The sequence below is a fragment of the Gastrolobium bilobum genome, unplaced genomic scaffold, assembly GCF_033153095.1.
Source record: "Gastrolobium bilobum isolate Gb01-03AN ecotype WA unplaced genomic scaffold, APGP_CSIRO_Gbil_v1 utg522, whole genome shotgun sequence".
Classification (NCBI taxonomy): domain Eukaryota; kingdom Viridiplantae; phylum Streptophyta; class Magnoliopsida; order Fabales; family Fabaceae; genus Gastrolobium; species Gastrolobium bilobum.
Window position 1 is genome coordinate 27,183 of NW_026897044.1, and position 12,526 is coordinate 39,708.

Genomic DNA, 12,526 nt, shown 5'->3' on the forward strand with positions numbered 1-12,526 from the left:
ACCTGAACCAAATTAAGGATATATGTATAGGATATTGATATTGTTTGATATTGCATATCTAGCGGTCTTTTTAATTTGTGCAAATATATGGCTTTCAAAAATCATGTTATTATTAATGGATAGTTTTTTTTTTTAATTTCTCAAATTGTTTACCTTTGTTGGTATTTGAACCCAAATGAGGGGTTGTTAGGAGGGGCTTTAATGAAGACTATGTATGATGATGATGTAATTGTAAGGAGTGTATAGCATAGATAATAGGAACCTGAGTTGTTGCTGGCTTTTGCTCCTTTGTTCGATGCGTATATTATCGTGTACGTGCTGCTTACTATAAATAAAAGTACGAATTAAGAAGTTGCTTCAGTTTACAGAATCTTTCACAAGATTTTTCTTTTTTGGTTGAATGGACTTATTTTTGTCTATAATCATGGGAGCAAGAACAACAAATGGACTTGTTTGACCCTAAAAAGATTTGTTTGACATATATTGAACTTACATATACTTAGCACATCAATATCTTGTTTCAGAGTGTTATCTGTAGTTTTCACATCAGTATAATTTACCTGTAAAGCTCACTATTCATCGTCTTTCTCAAAATTGGCCAGAATACACAAAATTGGATTCTGAATCCAATTCTAACGTTCTTATTATCAAAATAATTCTCTAATTTACTTGTCATCAATACCCATTACATCACTTACTAGTGTGGATTTTTGCAGAGTTGCTGTAGCTAGTGTGGTCAAACTCGAGTTTCTACATAGAAACGAGAAGAGGTTGTAAAAACGTAAAACGTAGAAACGACACGAAACGTAAAGTTTCTACTTTCTACTACTTAAGGTCAAGATACAAAAATATATATATGCATATAAAAAAATATCACATAATGAACATGTGTGTCACTTATCTATCTAAAAAGAAAAATTATTTTTGATAACCAAGTATCAAATTTATTAACAGTGATAACTAACAGAATAACCAATCTGCTCTAACTGCTTCATACACTTTGCAGATTTTGGATCATTGCTCATCAGTATATAATTTCACTTCTTTCAATGCACACAACGATCCAAAAGCACAAAATGATTCTCATAGCATAACTTATAATAAAATTGCAGCTCTATAAGACATAATTATAAAATATATATATTTAAGCAAAAAGATATCAAGACACTGTTGATATGATTTGGGGAAATAAAAATTGGATTTTTTTTTAATTTCTTTTTTTGTAAATCTTTTTATAAAAAAAATAATTTGTTTTTAGTAAACGGTAAAAACGTAAGTTTTTACCAGTTTTTACCAAAGACCGCTTTTACTTGCGTTTTAACACGTACCACTCTAGTAAAAATGTAAAAACGTAAGTTTTTAAACTAGTTTTTGACAACAATAGCTGTAGGAGCTAATTACCCGTTGTAGCACATTCTCACATTCACTTGCCTTGATGGTGTGGGTTGTTATAAATGCCAAAACCAGAGAAAATATATGAGAGTAAAAAAAGAACATGCTTTGAGAAAAGACTAGGATAGATTGTGAGACATTGCAATAAAAAAATCTCAAGAAATATTAGGAATTAGGGTGAGATTGTGAAAGCGACATGCTATTTATATTTCTTACTAAAAAGTCTCACAAAATTCACGTCAGATTTTTGAATGCCATAAGATTATTTTTTCCTTTATTTAAAATCCTGATTGAATACTATCGGATTTGGACGCACTCTAAAATAATCTTTTAAAATTCTAACCAAATACCACGTGACTTTTTTACATCCTTTAGAATCTTAATTGAATATCAATAGATTTTTTTGTCCAAAAACAAACCATTAAAATTCTTTAAAATCTCAATCCAATACACTTATACACCCCCTTAAAATTTTATTGTCAAGTTTAAACACAAAAAAGTTAAGGTGCTATACTGTTTACACCAAAAAATTTAATACTAACTTACCACGAAAAAAAATAAAAATTTAATACTACCAAATAACTGTAACTGTTCATGAAAATTTATTTAATTATTTTTTAATATAAAAAAATATATTCTTAGCATTTGAATATGCTTTAAAAGAGTAAAAAAAAAAAAAAAACTGAGCATGTGAGGTGAGAACATGTGTTCGATCCTCCCAATACTATTTTTGGGAGAGATTTAAAACCTTAATCCCGAACCTGTCCCGAACAGAAATACCTCATGTCAAGGATACTTGTGGTTTATCAAAAAATAAAATAAAAATACTATAGTAAATAGGAAAATCATTATAATATTAAAAATATTTGCATATACAGTAATACAGATTATAACAATTTTTCTTTGCATATACAGCAATACAGATTATAACAATATTTCTTCTTTATTAGGTTGCTTGTTTAATTTTTAACCTACTTGGATTATAGAACAAATTTTCTTCTTTATTAGGTTGCTTGTAACCTACTTTAATTTGTTTAATTTTTTACAATTTGCGTATACAGTAATACAGATTATAATAATTCTCGCTTACAATTTTTCTTCTTTATTAGGTAGCCATATTTGTTATATTGGTTTAGTCTATTCCAGTTCATTCTTGGATGAAAATAACATGCCTCTATAGATTGTGGCATGAAGATTTCGATGGTTTTGTCAAATAAGAGATAGAATAGCCCGCAGACATGAAGTAATATGATTATATTTGAGCTTGACATAGAATTAAAAAAATAAAATAAAGAGCGATAGATCTTCCAGCAAGTAACGTTACTTAAATAATGGCATGTATAATTGAAGTATTTTTTTATTCAAAAACTGTAATATCAAGCAACAACTGAGATCATCATAGCAACATAATATTTGAATCAGGTTAATCGGCAGAAGCCCAAATGCTCAGCCCAACTTTAATTGAGAGACTAGCTTACCTTGTTTGGGTCAAGTAAATAAAATGAAATATTATTTTGAAAATTATATATAAAATTTCAGCCCAGTTTGGATAAAATTAGTTTTTAGATTTAGATTCAAAAACCAATCCAGCTAATTTTTTTTTTAACTTTTGTATTGTTCATTTTATTGTATACTCGTTGCAGCATCCAAGCTCAATGAGCATTTATGAAGATACTTACAGATAATTAACCAACAATGGACCCTAATATGATTCGAACCCCAACCATACAATTTATGTGCTGTGGGTTAAGTGTGAATAATAATTGTACATAGATAAAAAAGAAAGTAAAATGTTTTTTCTTTTGGCGAATAAAAGCAAAAAGTTTACCAAGAAAAAAAGAGAGAGAGAGAAAATAAATATAAATAAAAGATTCTTAGTCCAAGTTAGAATAAATAACTATGATAATTACGTGTACTTTTAATAATCTATTCCTTTCCTTATAAATTAACATTCAATAGAATTGAAAGAAGGGAAAGAGGCATCCATGAATGAAAGCCCCGGCCACAACATCCAAAAAAAAATTGTGTGAAATTGAAGTGATGATATTGACTATCAGGGAGCGTTTGGTACAGGAGAAAATTTTATTTGTTCGGAAATCTAGAATTTCAAAAATATAATTTTTATATTCAGTTTACGATAATATCCAAAAATTTAAAATTTAGAAAAATTCAGTTTCCCGAGAATCCTACAAAATGCCGCGTACCAAACGGCCCCTTAGAGATTCATTTGTTGAATTGCCGTCTGAAATGAAGTTGCTGACACCTTGGCTTGCACGGATTGAAAGATAAATAATTAACATTTCCCTGATTAGCGCATCATTAAAAACAGTTTAGCGACAATCTCAATTATAAAACCAAAGCCACATAATAAACTATCAACAAGTTGTCCTTTTCAAAATTGTAAGTTCTGAAACTTACAATAATAATGTTAGCAATCACACACTTCATTATCTCCCTTTCGTATTGAAAGAAGAGAATGATAGATGCATAAATCAAGGTCCCACCTATCACAATTTAAAAAAAATCGACTCAATAGGTATAACTCAGCTGACAACATAGACTAAATAGATTAAGAAGAAAATCTAAGTCCGGTTTCTACCAAATACATCTTTGAGAAAAGAGAGTAAGCTTTAACTGTAAGTCTGTGACTAAGTCCCGACTCAAGATTAGTTTAATAGTCAGCTCAAAAAATTAAAGCTTGTGGAGATATTCAGGGAGTCTAACTCGTCTCAAAGAGATAATTAGAATCAATATACCATAAAAATGGAAACTTTTATTTTTAATTTCTCCTTCAATTTTTATTTTTATTTTTATTAATTCGATTTGAGTGGATAAGATTATAAGATTTTCTCACAAGTTTTTAACACATTTTCTATTAATTTTTTAACATAATTATGGATTTTATTTATCTTATGTTTACGGAAATTTTTTTATCTCATGTGGGTGATAGAAAAAAAATGTAGGTTCCACCTTATTCCTTTTTTTTCTTTCATCCAGTGATGTAATGGGGATCATTTTGTGCGTCTACAGGTCATGATTTTTTATTTTTTTTTTGGTACATTGCCAGAAGGTATCCCCATTCAACTTTCTCCGGGCACTATGTCCTCGGAGTACGGCCCGTTTGGGCTAGCCCCTCATTGTAACAGTGGGTGCACTAAGCTTCGCAACCGGAGAAAGGACGAGACTAATCCCCCAACCGAAGATTTTTTGGCTTATCCTCTGGCCCCCAAAGATTTTCCAAGAAATTGCTTAAGGCATGGTTTGATCCCTGCACCAAACAATCCCTTGGGAGCTCAGCTGCCAACTGAGCTACCCTTGAGGGTTAGAGGTCATGATTTTTATCTCCAACTAAAGAAGAATAATATTACCCTATAATTATATTATATAAAATTCGAACTCAAATTAAGACGAAACAATTCATGTCAAGCTTCGTATTGATCCAGATCAAAATCTGTGGGAAATTGAAGTTACGATATTGATGGGAGGAATCTTTGAGGGTTCATTTGTTGAAGTTCCGTCCAAAATGAAATGGCTGACAGCTTCGCTTACACGGATTGAAAGAGAATTAGCATTTCTCTTACTGATTAGCGCATCATTAAAAATAATTTTGGCAACAACCTAAATTATATTAAGAAAGCAACATAGTAAACTAAACCGATATTAAGTATTTTTAAAACCAGATATTATTCCTCGGAATTTGTATGTTCTACCATCTACGTGATAATATCTGATTGGATCGGAGCTTCTAACATTACACGCTTATGAAACGGGGAAGTTCTATACATTTAGCAAATTAAATAATAAAATAGATTTAATATTACCCAAATTGTCGTCTTATTGGAAAAGCATAACATAAAGTTAAAGGTTAATTATCACCGGGTTGCAGTTTTCACTTATCTATTCTACTTTAAAAAAGTGGTTGGTCGACCCATGAGATAATTCATAATTCTAGGGCTGTAAAATATGTAATGAAAGTGTACAAATTCAATTACTGTAATACATTTTACTCTCTTTGTTTCTCTCCTTTTTAAGGGGAAAAAAAATTCAAAAAATAGGGAAAATTATTATTAATTTTCTTTTCTTTTTTTTTAAAAAAAGGAGAGTTTTTGGAAAAAGCTCGCAGGATATCGATGAGTAAAGACATAAGAAAAATAGTACTTCTGTGATATTTTAAATGAACGACACAAGTTGTGTCATTTTATAAACATAAAGAGATGTGAGTCTCACTAAAAAAAACAAAGACAAAAAATAAAAATAAAGGTGTGGGATCTGTCGGGCCGTGCAGGGGGAGATCATGGTGAGGAGAGACTGTCAACCATGGGCCAAGTGAACAACAACATTAAGTGGGTTTGAGACACCACAATCAAACCTAAAATCTTAAGGCATTAGGTGCATGAGTCCTTCTACTTATATTGAGTTCACTTAGTCCAATCTTAACTAGAGGTGGCAATTTGGGTTGGCTCGCCCCGACCCGCCACCAACCCGCAAAAAACAGAGCGGGTTGGCCCGCCATTGAATATGGGTTGAAAAATTGAACTCACCTTGTTCTATGGCGTCAATTAAAAAAGATTAATTAAAATTTGTAAAAATTATATTTTATGTATTTTTGTAATAGTATTTTATCTTATTTCACACTTCTCTTAATTTATTTTAGTCTCAATCTTAAATGTATACTAATATTTGTCAAACATTCTTTAGGAACTTAATTGTCTCCATATATAGATAACATTTATCATAAATAAAATTGTTATTCTTTATCTTTTCTAGGAAGTATTAAGATAAAAAAAATGGATATCACAAAAATTTAATGACAAATGAAATACTACCTAATTGTAAAAAAAAAAATATTATAAGGCGGGCCAACCGCCCCGCGGCGAGTTGAACCCGTTTTGACCCACTTCTAGGCGGGGCGGGTTGAAGTGGGTTGGTGGGTTGAAAACCTCAACCCAACCCGCCTCGTTTTGGCAGGTTGACGGGTTGATCCGCTAGGCTCAACCCATATTGCTACCTCTAATCTTAACCAATATGAGACTTTTTAACTCAATCATTCATACTTGAATTCCTCAAAAAAGGTCCCGCCTCTTTGTGTTTATAAAATGACACAACTTATGTCATTTAAAATGACACATAATTTTTTCTATAAGAATATATGTTTTTTTAAGATATCAATCCGTGTGCAAAGTTTAAATGAGTCGACTCTCCTCAAGAGTTATAACTCTTAATAATTAAATCCATATTCTAAATAGGTCAAATTCTGGGGCCTAACTAGATGATACCTATATTGCATCGACATCGATACGGAATACGACACGACACTTCGACATATTAATTTTAAAGAATGTTATATTTTGATACGTTAGAACACGTTTTGATTTTGAATAATATTTTTAATTTATATAGTGTATATTATATTTAATATTCAATAATTTAATAAAAAAAATGAAACTAAATTTATAATACTCATCAATTTTGTAAAGAAACATATGATGTAAATCTTTTATTATATTTGTTTAGTAAAACATCAATCAAATTTTTTATGATATATAATGAAATTTCAAAAATTATAAATATTAGAACACGTCAAAGTATCGGGAAGTGTCGGACACGATACTTTAAGTCTTTTTAAGTGTCGATGCAATATAGGATGATACTAAATCATTAACTCTCATTATTTTATAGAATGGATAAATGAAAACTTTGTTATGCGGTGACAATATACCATTTAACTTTATGTTATGATTTTTCAACAAAGACGACTTATGGGGTAATATTATATCTGTTTTGTTACTTAATTTGCTAAACGTAACTTCCTACTTTAATGAGCGTGTAATATTAGACGCTCTTATCCAATGAGATATTATCACGTAAAACGTACGAATTTTATGGAATAACAAATTGGTCATAAAGTCCTACTAGGTTCTGATCATTTTCATCCCTCTTGCAGTTTTTCAGTCTGTGTTTTGACGTTAAATTAATAAAGTTTCATCGAAGTCAAAAAAGGCAAATTCAGAGAATGGATAAGAAGGTGTTTCACGTGATGAGAATTATATGAAGAACCCTAAAAATTGCAATCTTCTCGTGATAATATCTTATTGTGCAACTGAAAATATATTGAGGGACATAGAGAACTTTGTTTTTGTCTAAAAAATCATAATTATTGTGTAAGATTATTAGATTTAGCTCAATTTTTAAATTTCACGGATATAATTATGAATCCATTAAACAAAATTTTCAAGCTTTAATTTGTTTAATATGGAGAAAGTTATTTTAAAAGTAAGTTGTAGTTAAAAAAAATTTCACATGGGTGTCCTCACCCATTTGAATGAAATTAAATCTTTTCGTAACGTAAAGCATGAAAGTTTATTTCATTTATTGGCTCCAAAATACTTCGCCTAAGAATCAAATCAGTAATCTTTCAGCCAAAACAATTTGCGTCTTAAGCACAACTTATTTATAGAACAGTGACCATTGTGCCACTGTTCCAAGTCTTATTTGTCAAAAGGTCACACTTACACATTTTTTTCTCAAATTGTCACGCAGGCAAGTTCGCTGGGAGTAGTAGCAAACTAGGTGTGGTGATGTGTCAGCGGCCTGATGGTGCTCAAGTTCGCTACTGACACAGACGAACTTGAGTGCAATAAATGCTGACACGTATGAAGAGTTCGCTGACAGACAAGGCGAACTTAGTTTGCCACGTGTCTGACCCCAACACAGTTCGTTGGGGGACCAGGCGGACTCTTTGCCATGTGTCAATTGCCACAAAGTTCGCTAACATTGACAGCGAACTAGGTGACAAGTGGCAACCACTGACGCAGTTCGCTTCTCCATCCAGCGAACTGTGTGCGACGTGGCAGTCCCCCCACAAGTTCGCTACCTAGGTAAGCGAACTACCTGCCGACAGTTACAGTTCGCTGCCCTAGTTAGCGAACTCAGTTCTATTTATACACACACCCCCTCTTCCTCTCCCGAAGTCATTCTCGTCCGTTTTCCTTAAAGTTTCCAATTTTGTTTGTTACTTTTTTGCTATTTCAGTACATAATGAATGAGAGTAACAACGATGTAATATACCTTCTATATTACAATGGGAGAAGATATTTTGGATCGAACGGTCAAGTGTTTGAAGGAGATACGAAGATCTTCCGCATGAGTCCGTGTTGCAAATATACTGAGCTGAAGAAAATAATATACAAGAAGTTGAGATTACAACGAGGTCAATCCCTGTCTCGACTGATTGCTAGATGCGCTTCTGGTAACCCGGTGCAATGGGTTGCTGTGGAGGTGGTGGAGGTTGAAGATGTGTCATTAGTAGTTGATGCATTTCGACAGCACGGAGATGAGTCCTTATACATCGAGTTGTTTGCGGAACTAAACACTGGTGGAGAGGCAAGCACTCAAAGTTCCGTCCCTCCCAGTTACTCCATAGACATTAACAGGGAGCCGCAAGTAACTCCGGATGATATGCATGTCTCGCCCCCACCACCATCACCCCCACTAACAATGCCTTTAGATGTTATTCCTGCTAATGACATGTATGATCTGTCATGGCGTACTGAGAGTTCAGAGGAAGATGTTGATGAAGGGCTTGTCTCTGACAGTGATTCATCGGATTCAGACGTTGTTGGTGATTTCGAAATAGAGCCGTCTACTGCATTGTTTGAACTGATTCCATCACCGGGCATTGTTGGTACGCATGACCAACCATGTGTGCCAGGTAAGGTTATTTACCGTTTGTTTTTAATTTGTTTTTTGAAATGGTATTAGTAATGAAATTTGAACTTGTGTCAAACATGGGAGGATAGTGTACCATTTTGGGCGCAAATACCACTTTACACGAACATTAACTGGGCACACCCCGATCAAGAAATTGATGACATGCAAGGGGCACAAGTACCAAGTTGGCAAATGGGTCAAGAACTCTATAAGGACCAGCAGTTTGAAAGCAAACAGGATGTACAAATGGCCATCAAACAATACTGTATGGCAAAGAATCGCACAACTGTCGTGCTAAAAAGTGATACGAAAAGGCTGATAATGATTTGTCAAAATCACAATGACGGTTGTCCATGGAGAATGCGGGCATATATTAAAAAAGGCGGTCATGAATGGATCATAGGCATATGGAACAACATCCATACATGTGTTAGTCAGATACTTTCACAGGATCACAAACAACTTAACTCTAGTTTCATTTGTTCATTGATCATCGGTAAGTCAACCAGACTCTCTATGTTTCAATAAATACCGTTTTCGTAACACTAATATGGTGTTGTTTCTTAAACCGCAGAAATGGTGCGTGAAGAGCCTAGCGTAAAGATTGGCTTAATCCAGGAAAGGATTGCATCGTGTCTAGGATTTCATATATCATACAGAAAGGCCTGGAAAGCAAAGCAGAAGGCAGTTGTGAGGGTTTTGGGGATTGGGATGAGTCGTACGCATTCCTGCCGAGATGGTTGGATTATATGCAAGAAAACATAAAAACTTTCAAAAGGCACACACCTGGCCCCAAAAATAGCCTCCGCGTCAGTGATTGCAGGGAGTGCGGGTGAGATAGTAGGGAAACGCGTCCATGCCCACAACTGTAGTAACAGAGCACATCCCCCCATATCAGATCGTCCTGGCTCAGTAACCTTGCACAACTCCCTGTACAAGGTAGCCAGTACAGCAGAACCCCAAGAATACGTCCCCGTCCGCTGAAAATCATCCAGAAATAGTAGATACCGCGCATGTACAAAGCTCGATGCAGTCTCAACGAACAAGCAACAACCCAGAATGCACAAGATCAAAGCACGTGTGTATCTCATACGGCCAAGTTCAATGCCAGCATGTTGATGGTAATACAGAAACTGTTCCCTCAGAAATGTCAGAGAAATTTGGTTCTTATACATGTCGTGCGCTCGCTTCGGCTCTACCCCCAAGAAATCTCTAACCAGCTGCGATAAGGGATGCCTCCAACGCGGCCACATACAACCTCTCCATCTGTGGGCAATCCCAGCAGATGGTGGACATCCTCCAGGGTAATCGTAACCTCACCCATCGACATATGGAATGTGCGCGTCTCAGGCCGCCATCTCTCAACAAGGGCCGAGATGAGTGAGTGATCAATCTGAAAAAAAAAAATTACATTAAATAACAATCTATTAAACATACAACATGTAATTTCACCTATTATAAAGTCAACGTATCAATAACCTCATGGTTGCGCAGACGCGCAACGTGATAAAACCCTGCCTGCCTAAGGTAAGGGTGGATATCCTCGAGTATATCCAAATGATCGTGTGACGCAGCGTGTCTGACATTGAGGACACGATCACGCACATTTGCGTCATTTGATGCGTTCCACACATGCGTGGAGATGTGTTTGTCCTGCAACGTCAGGATAGAGCGCGAGAATGGACCAGGGTCAATGAAAGTCTCGTGCGGATCTTGCTGCTCCATGGATCTATTTACAACAAATAAATAAATAAATACTAAGAAATGAATAAATATTCAACATTATTTAATTATTCATTAATTCATATATAATTGAATATTACATACTAAATAATAAATAATAACCACATTAATATACTTACAACAATTAATAACACTTACATTAGTAATGACATACTAAAATTTGGATAATAATGCCTAATCAACAAATAATATAACACAAAGAAAATTCTACAATGGTATTTACAAACCTATAACAAAATAATGTTATTTGATTATTAGTAACAACAATTGCATAATAAAAATTATAAAATACAATAATTTAACAAGATTAATTGTGTAATACAAAAATGATATAATATATTAAATTACATAAAACAATAATATATGATGTTATACAAAATTTAAATAATATATAAAATTAAATACTAATTACTAAGAAATAAATAAATCAATATTGTTATTTAATATAATATATTATAATCTAAATTATATTATATTATATTTACAAAATAAATACTTGCATACAAAGATATATATATTATATTATATTATACAAAAATCATATAATATCTAAAAATAAATACTAATTACTAATAAATAAATAAATAAATACATACATTATTGTCAAAATTATTGTAACCTACTTTTCAATCCTATAACTAAATAATGTTAATTAATTCAAATATTTTGATTATTGCATGATCAAGAATTTATTAAATACAAAAACTAATACCATTAGAATATATATTTTTTAATCTACAATTCAACACTATAAATAATATCAAACAAAAGGCTATTATTAAATAATACATTAATATAAATTACTACACCTAATAAGATTATCATACATATTATAAGCCAATGTCAAAATTTTCTAACCTATTTTTCAATCCTAGAACTAAATAATTTTTTTTAATTCAGTATTATTATTTATTGCATAATTAACAAATCATTAAATACAAAATATAACAACACTAATATAAAAATTATCTAAACTAAATCCTTTAAATAAAGAATGCATATAAAAAAAGTTATTATATATATTAATTAAACTATAAAATATTTAACTACTAACATATTAACATGCAATTACTAAACTATTTAAAATAATAAAGCAAATAATATGTCATCTAACCTAATGTTTCATCCTATATATAATATAAGTAACAACAATTAAAAACTGTAAAAAAAAGTAATGAAATCATAAATGACTAACCTCAGATGAAGACAAAGAATGCAAATGAGAGAGAAAGAAAATTAAGTGCTTGTTTGGATCCTCTCTTTTTTAAGCTAGAAGCTACTTATAAGCATAAGCTAGGCCAAACAGATTTTGGGAAAAGCTCTTTTTTTATAATGAAGAAAAAAGCTGAAAACTAAAAGCTCCTAGAAGGAGCTTTTTTTTCAGCTCTTATCTATTTTTCTTGAATTGTGTGCTTTTTTTTTAAAATGAATAGTGATAAAGATAGAGAGAGAGAAATAATTTTCTTGAGATATGTGCTTTTGAGTAATTTTTAAGCTAACTTTTTTATGTAATTTCCAAATAGTTTCTAGCTTCTTTTTTAAGCTCTTTTTTTTAGGTTTAGTTTATAAGTAGCTTCTAGCTTAGAAATAAGAGAATCCAAACAGGCTCTAAGAAAGGATGAGAGTGGGAGAAGAAAAATGAGAGAGAAAGAGGGAGGGGAGAGGGGGATGGGGTTTATAT